The 12,994-nt window shown below is 37.6% G+C and overlaps 1 pseudogene; it reads right to left on the bottom strand.

Moving 5' to 3' along the window:
* Nucleotides 1–2,929: 2,929 nt before the first annotated feature.
* On the bottom strand, nucleotides 2,930–3,009 carry LOC129464297 (uncharacterized; annotated as a pseudogene).
* Between the last annotated feature and the right edge of the window lie 9,985 nt (nucleotides 3,010–12,994).

Raw genomic sequence — 12,994 nt, 5'->3', positions numbered from 1 at the left:
TATGGTAAAATGTGACAATAAAGATACCAAAATTGTTAGCTTTTTTCTCATTTTCTACAAACTAAATTTGTTACATTTTTTAATTTGCTAACTAACGTTATTCTAAGTAATGAAAAAATTAAAGATTTACTTTATTGCCATGAAGTTTGCTGTTCATCTTTACATTGTATAATGTCAGTTTCAAAATGCAAATGTAAGAACATTTCACTCAGTTATGGAATCAAGGAAATTATACTATTTCTATTTTGTAGCTCATATAGGCATATGTATTTTGTTATTACCAGAAGAGTGAAAATGCTATCTTACTTTGTGCTGTCCCCACACACTACCAACACTCCACAGCCTGCTTACTGATGAAATAGAAGGGCCCAGAGGAAAGGATTGTCCTATCTTTGCCTTTCCTTCTCTATCATATTCAGTGTAATTCACTGGCTAATATGGGAAAGTAACATGAGTAAGAAAGTTTATGATATGATTTCTTATTGTTTGTGTTTCTTAGAGCAACTTTGCCTTCTTTCTGCATTCAAAGAAAGTTGTGGTTCAAATAGAAAGTGTGCCATCTCAGGGCTGTTGGGCTGTCAGCATTCCCATCCTCCAAGTTCAGACATAGACATAACTGTTACCTTGAATAATACTCATTTTGACTCTCACTGAACTCCTAAGCATTGTGGTTCCACTGGAATTCTGTGCTCATGGGGCATTGAAAACATCCTAAGTAAATTAATGGTAATTAATAATGGTAGAACATCATATTATGCTTCTCTCTCTACCAACATGAATTCTCCATCACCCCTTTGGGCTTCACTTACAAAATCCAAGTTCAAAGATAAATGTATTCAGAATTTCAAGATGGCGAAAGCAAATAATTAATAATAATTCAAGATGGTGAAAGCAAATAATTAAACAAACCCCTGTCCCTCTGAATGTGTGGCCATGTGCATGCATATAAAGCCCCCTTGCTAGAAGCAGATAATAAAAGGCTGCCTAATGAGTTAGAGACAAAGTTCCCTACCAGAGGCCCCCAGTGATCAGAAGTGCATTCTCTGGTATCTTCTTTCTTTTGCTCTTGTAAAACCTTCTCAGGATATTTGTCTTTACTTGGGAAGATAACCCAGGTTATTTGACAACCTGAATCCTTGCCTCCATACTCTCACGTAGCTTGTATCCTTCCCATCCTACAGGTCCTAACTCCATTATGATCTCCTTAGTGAGGTGTCTCAATAAAGGAACCTACTTCTCCCCTATTATCTTTGTTTTTATCAAAACTGTACAGTTGTTCAACCTTCACCACAACCCAATGTCAGAACACTTCAGTTACCCCAAAACTTTGCCTGGCAATCATGCATCTACCCTCCCACACACCCTCAGCCTTATACTGCCTTTGATCTTTCTTTCCATTACTGTAAATTTGCCTTTTTCGGACAATTTAAATAATTTGAATTAAACGTTGTATAGTTTTTTTGCATCTGACTTCTTTCACTTAGCCTAATTTTGAGTTTTATCTATGTTGCAGAATGTATCAGTTGTTGCTCTTTTTTTTTTAATTGTTTTATCATTTTATTTTATTTTCTAAGTTCCGGGTATATGTGCAGAGTGTGCACGTTTGTTACATACGTAAACGTGTGCCTTGGTGGTTTGCTGCCACCTATCAACCCATCACCTAGGTATTAAGCCCAGCATATATTAGTTCTTTTTCCTAACACAGAAGCTTCCATACATTAGCTCTTCCTAGCGACTCCTCCCGTCGCACTCCCCCAACAGGTCCCAGTGTGTGTTATTCCCCTCCCTGTCTCCATGTGTTCTCATAGTTCAGCTTATAAGTAAGAACCTGCAGTGTTTGGTTTTCTGTTCCTGTGTTCATTTGCTGAGGTTAATGGCTTCCAGCTTCATCCATGTCCCTGCAAAGGACATGATCTCACTCCTGTTTACGGCTGCATAGTGTTCCATCATGTATATATACCACATTTTCTGTATCCAGTCTATCATCGATGGACATTTGGGTTGATTCCATGTCTTTGCTATTGTGAACTGTGCTGCAATGAACATATGTGTGCATGTATCTTTATTATAGAATGATTTATAATCCTTTGGGTATAGACCTGGTAATGGAATTGCTGGGTCACATGGTATTTCTGGTTCTAAATCTTTGAGGAATCGCCACACTGTCTTCCACAATGGTTGAACTAATTGACATTCCCACCAACAGTGTAAAGCCATTTCTATTTCTCTGCAATCTCGCCAGCATCTGTCTCTTGACATTTTAACTTAAACTCCTTTATTTAAAACAAAACATTTTGTACAGAAACAGTTTCAACCATTGTTTCCCTTTTGCAACTACTTCAGCTTTTATACTTTATCTTAGCCAAAGGCCAAGAAGCAATACTTCATCTTTTTAATACTGTATAGTAAGACAGGGCTAACCATTCATAGGCATGCTTTTTACTTCTTTTCCCCCTTAGACCCTCTTCCTCTTCCTGTTTCCCTTTCTGTCCTCTTCTCTCATCCTTCTTTCTTCCCCTCTATTCTCCTCCCAACTCCACTTTTTTAAATCTTATTTCCTCCTCTCCTGTTTTCCCTTCTCCCTCCCTTTTTTAAAAGAGTACCTGCCATATCATACTTGATGATATGTTTTGAGGAAAGAAACTGTAAAGAATTCTATCAACTAAAATGATGACGGAGGGCCTTTATGAAATTGTCTTAATTTTGTAAGCATGCTCTTAATTTTTTTATTTTTATTTTTTATTATACTTTAAGTTCTGGGGTACACATGCAGAATATGCAGTTTTCTTACATGGGTATACACGTGCCATGGTGGTTTGCTGCACCCATCAACCCGTCACCTACATTAGGTATTTGTCCTAATGCTATCCCTCCCTCAGCACCCCACCCCCCTACAGGCCCCAGTGTGTGATATTCCCCTCCCTGTGTCCATGTGTTCTGGTGCTCTACACGTTCAGAGAAACTTCACTAGTAACAAACTACAGAAATGATCCCTGAAAGTATAGTCTTGTCTCCTGACATTTTAATAATCGCCATTCTGACTGGCACGAAATGGTATCTCATTGTGGTTTTGATTTGCCTTGCTGTAATAATCAGTGGTGTTGAGCTTTTTCTTCATATGTTCATTGGCCATATGTATGTCTTCTCTTGAAAACTGTCTGTTCATGTCTTTTCCCCACTTTTTAATGGGGTTGTTTCTTTCTTGTAAATTTGCTTAAGTTCCTTGTAGATTCTGGAGGTTACACCTTTGTCATACAGATTGCAAAATTTTTCTCCCATTCTTTAGGTTGTCCATTCACTCTGACGACAGTTTCTTGTGCTGTGAAGAAGCTTTTTAGTTTAATTAGATCCCATTTGTCAATGTTTTCTTTTGCTGCAATTGCTTTTGGAAATTTCACCATAAAATCTTTGCCCATGCTTATATCCTGAATGGTATTGCCTAGATTTTCTTCTAGGGTTGCTACAGTTTGGGGCTTTACATTTAAGTCTTTAATACATCTTGAGTTAATTTTTTGTATAGGTGGAGGGAAGGGGTTCAGTTTCCATTTTCTGCATATGGATAGCCAGTTCTCCCAGCACCGTTTGTTAAGTAGGGAATCCTTTCCCCATTGCTTGTTTGGTCAGGTTTGTAGGAGATCAGATGGTTGTAGATGTCTGGTTTTATTTCTGAGTTCTTTATTCTGTTTCTTTGGTCTATTTGCCTGTTTTTGTACCAGTACCATGCTGTTTTGGTTACTGTAGTCTTATAGTGCAGTTTAAAGTCAGGTAGTATGATGCCAAAAAGGAGCTTTGGACAATCCTAAGCAAAAGAACAAAGCTGGAGGCATCAGTTGTTACTTTGTATTGCTGAAAAGTATCTCCTTATATGGATATACCACAGTTGTTTATTCATTCATTCAATTTTTATTTGGCATCTGGATTTTTTCCAGTTTTTGGATATAAAAATGCTGTTATGAATACTGTGCACACACCTGCGTGAGTATGTTTTTTTACTTTTGAGTAAATTCCTAATAGTGTAACTGTTGTGTCAAATAGTAAATTTATGTTTAACATTTAAGAACTTGCCAAAATGTTTCCCAAAGCAACTATACCATTTTATATTCTCACCAATAATATGTGATGGTCCTGACTTCTCTACATCCTTGAAAACACATTATTGCCCGTCTCTAATTATAGCCATTTAGTGGCATATAGTGATATCTCATTGGAGTTTTAATTTGCATTTCTCTAAAAATGTTGAATGTTTTAACGTGTTTATTAGCTATTGTTTTTTTTGGTAAAATATCTATTTAAATTTTTCCTATTTTAAAACTGAGTTGTTTTCATAGTTCTAGTGTTATGGAATTCTTTATACATTCTGATTAAGTTCTTTATCAGATATATGAAAATACTTTTCCCCAATGTGGCCTACCTTTTCATTTTCTTAATGGAGTCTTTTGAATAATATTTATTTTGATAATTTCAAATTTATCACTTTTGATGGAACATGCTTTTGATGTCATATGTTAGAGCTTGTAGCCTAATTTATGGTCACAAAATTTTCTCCTGTATTGTCTTGTATATGTTTTAGGTCTGTGTTTCATTGTTTATTATGGTATGGGTTAAAAGTATAAATTCAGTCTGTTTTAATGTGAACATTTACATGAACACACAATTTGTTGAAAAGACTATTTTACACAGTTAGGTATTTTGAAACATTTGTTGAAAAATCAATAAAAGCAATGGTTTATTTCTGGATCTCAATTCTATTACATTGATCTATATGTCTATCTTTATGCCAATACCACATACTCCATTAATTGCTATAGTTTCATAGTAAGTTTTGAAATCAAGACGTTTAAGTCCTGCAGGTTTGTTCTTCTTTTACAATAATGTTTTTGCTATTCTAAGTGCATTGGATTTCCATATAAATATGAGCATCAACTTGGCAGATTTTAAAAGGAGACTGAGGAGACTGCTGGATTTTTGTAGGAAGGGGAAAAAATTAAAATTAAATGTGAAAATTGTCATCTTGATAATATTGTGCCTTCCAGTTTAGGAACACAGAATGTTTCTCCATTTATTTAAATATTTAATTTCAGCAATGTTTTGTGGTTCTGATTGTAGACTTACAATTTTTTGTTAAATTTATGCATTTTTCTTTCCTTTTTGGAGCTATGTGAATGGAATTGCTTCCCACTATTTTTTTTGTTTTTTTTTTGCTGTTTTCTTGTTACTGGGTTATAGAAATACAATTTATTTTCATACTAATTTTGAATCCTTCAATCTTACCAAACTTGTTTTTTGGTACTAATAGTTATTTTTGGATTCCTTGATATACTATTTTCTTCATATATTATCAAGTTATCTGGGAATAAAGACAGTTTTAATTAATTTATGCCTTATTGTAAAAAGTAGAGTCTCCAGGACACTGTTGAATAGAAGTGGTAAAAGCAAACATTCTTTCCTTATTCTTGATCTCTGGGAGATTATATATAATGTTTGCTGTGAGGTTTTTGTAAATGTTATTTATCAGATGATAAATTTTTCTGCTTTTTCTAGTTTGTTAATTTTTTTACTTATATGAATATTTGATTTAGTCTATTTTTATGCATTAAGATTATTATGCAGTTTAGTTTCTGTACCCTTTGTATTAATATGGCTATTACATTGATTGATTCTCAGATTGTAAAAGAACCAGTACTCCTTGGATACATTCTACTTGTACTTGACATATAATTATTTTGTATATGGTTTTGAATTTGGTTTGCTAGTATATTAATGCTTATGTGTTTATGTTCATAAAGGATATTGATGTTCATCTATCTGTTCCTGTGATGTCTATGTCCAGGTATCAAGGTATGAGATGGAATTGTTCCCTTCTCCTATATTCTCTGAAATAAATGGTGAAGATTATTATTTGATTTTTGAATATTTGAGAGAATTCACACGTCAAGTCATCTGAGCATTTCTCGTAAACCTGGACTCATCAAGTTTTATGCCCCAACTCATTTAGCTCTTCCACTTAAATTTTATTAAACTCATAGGCCTTTTCTTGTTTAATTTCTACTTGCCTTTCAAGTCTCAGCTTAAAAGGCATGTCCTTTTAAGAAAATGATTTAAAACACTTTGCAGTATTACAGAATAGTTTTTCCTTATTTTCTAATGATGCTGTAAATGTGTATGCATAAGAATCATTTAATTTTATATTTATCTGGTAATTTAATGAAATCTGAAAAATTATAGAGTATGTTTGTGTTTATATTGCGTTTTAACAGTTTCGTCAAGAACTATTATTTAATTCCTTCACAAGTTACATTTAATTGTGATCTATTTGAGATTTTTTAATGACTTTGGATTCATATTTTCTTGATTTATTTAGAATTCACACCCCTGTATTTAGAGGTGACATTTGTCCTAATGCTCACCAGCCAAGTTTACCAGAAACAAATCAGCGGTCTAACAAAGCAGGCATCTTACCAAGAGGATATTAGCAAGTGCTTTTTATAGGATTTGGGGTTGTATTGGAAGATTTTGGGATGATCAAAGGAACCAGGTACTTTAGGATTGAGTGCAGGTAAGAAGCAGCGGTAATTGTACTATCAAGTATTGTCCAGAAAATAAAAATTTACATCTGTCATAGTTAAACAGGCAAGAAAGACTTTATCAGAAACCGTTGCAGTTTGGGTTAAGACTGTTGCATTAGAAGAGAGGGCGAGAACTCCATTCCACTGAAACAAAAGATGGAAGGATGTTTTTAATGCTGAGGTGATCTATGTAAAAGTACTGGAGGACACTAGGCAGGAAATTGGTCAAGGTGATTAGGCGACCTGTGTTTGCTAATTAGTGAAATTAGGCTTTTACTTTCCAATAGGGACAGGGAGATAGGGGTGCTATCTTTCTTAATTGTTCTCAGATCCTTAAGAAAGACACTTCAGGGTTATAGCATTGGTAAGAGACTAAGAGAAGATTTATGTCTCAATGAGGCCAAAAAAAGAATATAAAATAGCAAATTTTCTAAAGTAAATTCTCTGAGAAAAGTGAGATCAGGAACCTATAGTGAGAAAGAAGCCTGTCAAAACTTTAGACAAGCTGAGCGAAACCTTAAGGGAATCTGGTTAGTATATTAATCACTGTTTTCTAGAAGGATGAAAACAAAAGAGCAAGACTAAAACTGTGATTTGTTAAAAAGCAGTAGGCACTCATGGAAGCCGGGAAATGGGCCTATTTGGCCTTTTTTGTTCCTTGGACAGTGTTTTTGGTTTGTGCTCAGAAGTGATTACAGATAAATTCTGTTTGATTGTTTATTTGTTTTCCATCAGCATTACAGAGTGACCTCATCTGATATTGGGTATTTGTGAAATTATTCATGTTCAGTGGAACATCTAACAGTTGCTATGCCAGCTGTCATATCTGTTTATTTCTGTCTGTACCTTGATATTTTTGTGTTTGCTTTTATTTTTGGAAGGAAAAGAGATGTATTGTTGTAGATTTGGAAAAGGATATCTATAATATATATATTCTTCCTAATCAGTCATCACATCCAATTGGCTCCATCTTCTATATATATATGTATACATATATACATATAAAAATTATATATACCAAAATTTATATATATAAATTTCTTCCATGTTTTGCATTCATTGTTACCTGATGATATTCTGAATTCCCCCTATAGAAACCAAATAGAACTAAAATTTTATAAATCTCCCTTATAAAAACCATAATTTAGAGTATATTGTTTGATAATTTCTACTTTTCTATTGTTGTTAGTATTTTCTCATTTCTTTTCTTAAATTGCTTTTAGAATTTAACATTATCATCACAATAAACATTTTATCCAGAACTAGAGTAATATAACTCACAAAGTATTTAAATATAGTTGTAATCCTTTTCTCATTTCAAATGAGTTGGTAACGTTTGTCATTTTTACTTATGTTTATCATATATTTATTTTTAATAAATAAACAATGCTGCATACTAATTTTTAAATGTTTTGATCATTCTCTGAGGGAGTTAAGGAATATAACTCAGGTAAGTGACCACGTCTATTGACTTACCTATAAAATACTGAGATAACATAATCTTGATAAGAAAAAAAGAACACATACTGCATATATTTTGCTTCACTTTGAATATATCACGCATTATAGATAATGGCTCTGACGAGCAACACATTTATACCTCTAAGTCTAGTAAACATTTCTGTCCTAACTGGGGCTTCTAAAACTGATTATAATCCTAATCTTTCTCACTCCCTTAGCAAAAATTATAATACAAGTCAGTATAAAATCAGACCTCAACTCTCATTTCCTTGGAAATGCCCCACCTCGCCTTATGGCTTTAAAAGCAATCTATATGATTCCTAAATTTTTATCTGCAGCCTGGTCAATTTCCATCAACTCCAGATCATACGGAGAACTTACCTGGATCTCTAAGAGACAACTCAAAGTTAATATGCCCATTAATGTAACGGATTCCTGATTGTCACGCTTCCCCCAAAATTGTTAACTCCTCTAGATTTTTCTAAGTTAATACCAGTTCCATTTTCCAGTCACTAAGGCAATGATTTGACTCATCCTTAACACCTTCTTTTAAATCACATTCTCTTCCTAATCAGTCATTATATCCAATTGGCTCTCTTCAAATTATATTCAGAATTCAACCAAAAGATTTCTCCTACTACCCAGCCGGGCACGGTGGCTCACGCCTGTAATCCCAGCACTTTGGGAGGCCAAGGCAGGCAGATCACGAGGTCAAGAGATCGAGACCATCCTGACCAACATGGTGAAACCCTGTCTCTACTAAAAATACAAAAAATTAGCTGGGCATGGTGGCAGGCACCTGTAATCCCAGCTACTTGGGAGGCTGAGGCAGGAGAATTGCTTGAACCTGGGAGTTGGAGGTTGCAGTGAGCCAAGACCATGCCATTGCACTCCAGCCTGGGCAAAAAAAGCAAAACTCTGTCTCAGAAAAAAAAAAAAAAAAAAAAAAGATAATTCTGTTACTACCCTGTTGAAGTCACTATCATTTCTTTCCTGGACTAGTGCTAAAGCCTTCCAACAGGTCAGCTGGATTCTATACTCAGAATACTGACAGTACAACAGCAAATGTTGACTGCATCTTGCTGCAGTTCTGTTTAAACACTCCAGTGACTGCCAATTTCCCTCAGTATAAAAGACAAAATGAGAAAGCTTATGTGATCTAAATAACATTGCCCCTCTGGAACCTCTTCTCCTGCTTTGACTCCTGTGACTCACTCTGGTACAGCCTCATTGTTTTCCTTCCTGTGATTATGTTCACAGCTCAGGATCTTTGTCCAGGCTGTTCTTTCTGCCTAGACTTCTCATCACCAAGATACCCTCGAATCTTGCTCCTTCGCCTTATTTAAGCTTTTGCGAAATTGTTACCTTAACACTGACACATTCCCTGAGTACTTTAAAGTTTAACCTCCTGTTTTACTCAGGATTTTATTGAGAGACAGAAACAATAGACTATATATAGAGAAAGATGAAAAAGAATCTATTAGGAGAATGGGCTCACTTGATTATGGAGGCTGAAAAAGTCTCACGATAGGCTGTCTGCCAAGCAGGAAAACCAGGAAAGCTAGTAACATGGCTCAGCCCAGGTCCAAAGGCCTTAGAATACATAAGTCAATATTAAACTTTCAGTCCAAAGCTGAAGGCCTGGAAGCCTAGGGGGCCACTGCTGTGAGTCTCAGAGCCCAAAGGCTGGAGTTCTCACATCCAAGGGTGTCAATCACAACTACGCCAAGGTTCCAGCCCATGCTGAGGTCCGAAAGGAGTGGGCAGATGGGTGGCAAGTAGCTGAAAGAACACTTAGGGGGCCGTAGGCAGGTGAAATGTAGTTTTAATCAGCAGCTCTCTCATTAGCAGTGTCTCACACTGTCAGCCTTTATCTTGGCTGTCTGCTCTGGCTGCACCCTTCCCAGCAGCCAACTCTGTGGCTCCTGCTGCCCCCACGCCTGCAGCTGCATCCTCTGGCCTACAAGGACAGGGTCAGCAGCTTAACTCTTTCCCTCTAGGCACAAACCAATTCCTGGCCCCCCACCTGCCCACCTTCAAGGCAACCGGGTCTCCCTTACAGGGATCAGTAGCATTACTCTCTCTCCCTAGGCACAAGAGAGAGCCATGCCCTGGCTCCACCCTGTCTGTCTGCAAGACAGACAACTCTGGCTTTCTCTCTTTCTCTGGGCACATGCGAGAGCCCTGTGCACAGTGTCAGCAGGGCAGTTATACCTTTTACAAACAATAGTGGCTCCTAGCCAAGCATGAGCTTACACAAACAAGTAGAGCTTACACAAACAAGGTTATATAACAAGTAGAGTCATGCACCTGCACTCCAAACTCAGTCACTTTGGCCCGGATGTTTACCTTGGCCTACGCACGACCAAAGCACAAACATGTACCTTACAAAGGGCAAGAGAGGAAGGGCATTGCAGCTCTGGGAGAGAGGGGGCAAAAAGTTACCCTTTCCCTACCTTTTTGTTTCATCCTGGCCCCTAGCTGATTGGATTGTACCTACTATCATTGAAGGCAGATATTCCCTACTCAGCCCACGGATTCACACACCAATCTCCTTCAGAAGTACCCTCACAGACACCTGGAGCATCCCAATCATTCTTACCAAACAGCAAACCACTTGGGTTTCCCTTGCAGCAGAAGAGGATGGGTTCAGTGCCTCTTAAACATTGAGTATAATTAATGCTGTACCTGGATATCCTATCTGGATATCCTTTAATCCAGTCGTGTTGACACCTAAATCAACCATCACACTTCTGTACAGCTGAACTCTCCATTAACTCTTCTTGCTTTATTTATTTCCATAATATATATAAAGTTCTAACACTTAATAAAATTTAAGTAATGGTTTGCTTTTCTTCTTCCACTAGAATGTAAGTTCCATGAGGAGAAAAGTTTTAATTTTTTTTCTGCTGAATCACCATCCTAACAGAGTTGGGCACATAATAGCTGGTACATGTGAGTTAACTGAATTCCAAGGGGATTAAATATAATTCTTAAAATTCTCTATAGAATATTCTTTTGATAGTATTGCCTGAGTCTGAATAAAAAACTCCTCTAGCTAGCATTCTATCATTCTGGATACAATAAACTGTGTGTCAGTAAAAATTCAACAATCTCAATGTTGTACAACAGTGGTTTATTTCTAACTCATGATCAAATTGTTGCAGGAACTTTCCTCAGTTCAGCTAAAGAAGGAGTTCTTGTCTGTCCCATGGCCACAAAAATTTAGGCGCACAGATGGTTTAAAGGGTGAGGAAAGCACAGTTTTATTAGGTGAAAAGGGTAATAAAAAAGGAAAACAGGGACTCTTGCAAGGCCAGAGTCACTCAGCTAGAGCGCTTCCTGCCCACCCTTCAAATCCCAGGTTCTACCTAGGAAAAAGTGGGGCCAGGCTCCTGCTTGCTGTGAAGGGCATGAACTTCCTGAGGCACCACCACAGTGGGCAGGCAGGTTAGAGTTTCTCCAGGGACCCCCTTCCACCTGGTTGTCTCATTCCCTGCTCTAAAGAAGTACATCTAACTGCTGTTAGATTAAGGATAAGGACAAAGACAGGTCTTAACTGCTTCCTGCTGACAGGGGCACTGTTTTGGGGAAAGAGCACTCAGAGCTCCCTCAGAAGCCTATCCAAGGGTTCACAGAAGAAGGGGCCATCATCAGAGGCTCTGGTTGCATGACTGTTTGGAATCTGATGGCCTGAAGGCAAGAACAGAAAAACCTGGTTATTGGAAAACATGTATCAAAATGAAACAAGGGGAGGGGTAAGGACAGCTCAAAAATTCTAAGGCCCTTTACCAGTTTGCACAGAGAGAAATAGGCCAAAAGCTCAACTGGTTAAAAAACAAAAGCAAAAAAACAAAACAAAACAAAACAAAAAAAACTTTACCCTTTTGCCAGCATGTTGGGCTTCTGAGTTCCCTTCCCTGGAGCCCAGTCCTAAGCCAAGCAGTTTAAGGTTTGGGAAATTAACTCTTTCCAGCTTAGAGGATGCATCTGAGGGGAGTGCCCTGTGGTACAGAGACACAATTATCTATCCGTGAAGAGAGAACTGAGGAGAAGAAAGGAAAAGCAAGTGTTTTCAAAAGGAGTCCCAAGGGTTTAAGATGTATTCGAAAGGGGTACAGACTGAAGATGATGGCTACCCATCTAGAAAGAGATAAGCAGACATCCCTGGTTCCCTTCTCTTCCTAGCAGACACCAGAGCATCCTGTTTCCCTCTTCCATCTTTGCATCCCCAAGTCCTGGTGACCTTGGCATGTGCCACCATGAGTGCCAAAATGGCTTGCACTCACGAAGCAGGGAGGGCCTAGAGAATAGGAATTATCCACTCTCACCTATCCTTCTCTCCCCCTGACTGTCAGTAGCCTTGGAATTCCATAGACCTCATTTATGCCGTGGATATTAATGTGGCCATTATCCATGAAACAGGAAGCTCGGGGTTGGCTTAATTGGCAGGAATCAGTCACGCACACCTGCGCTTTTAAGTTCCATTTTCGTCTTCCTCTGGATTCCTTAGATCCAGTTTTCTTGCCTAGTGCTTTGACCCAAAGCTTGGGATTGAGTCCTGGACAAAAATGTGTCTCGGAGGCATGGGGGTTGCATGGACTCCTTATCATAAGCGGAATGCTAAGTTAAAACTGTGGAACTGAGTCCTCTTTCAACAAGGGAAGGGAAAGGATGTCTTGTGACACACCCAGACAACTGGTAGCTATAGTTATGCTTGCTAAGATTTGGGTGCACGGTGCTTGGCTTTGGTTAGCTTTCTTGGTCTTACTTTCCCCAAAAATAAACCTTCTCATGATGGGCGTCCTATTTATTCCCATCACCTGGCAGGATTTGCAGGATAATTGCTTAGAACTAGGATATTGATCCAGATTTTTACATTACCCATCCGTCTTGCTCTTTCTATGCTACAGCTGGGGATTGCTAGTTGGTTCACAGGAACAAGCAGGATTAGTCTAAAATGTAGG

This window comes from Symphalangus syndactylus, chromosome 15, assembly GCF_028878055.3.
Source record: "Symphalangus syndactylus isolate Jambi chromosome 15, NHGRI_mSymSyn1-v2.1_pri, whole genome shotgun sequence".
In the NCBI taxonomy this organism is placed as follows: domain Eukaryota; kingdom Metazoa; phylum Chordata; class Mammalia; order Primates; family Hylobatidae; genus Symphalangus; species Symphalangus syndactylus.
The sequence above is the reverse complement of the archived record's forward strand: the minus strand, read 5'-3'. Positions and strand labels throughout refer to the sequence as shown.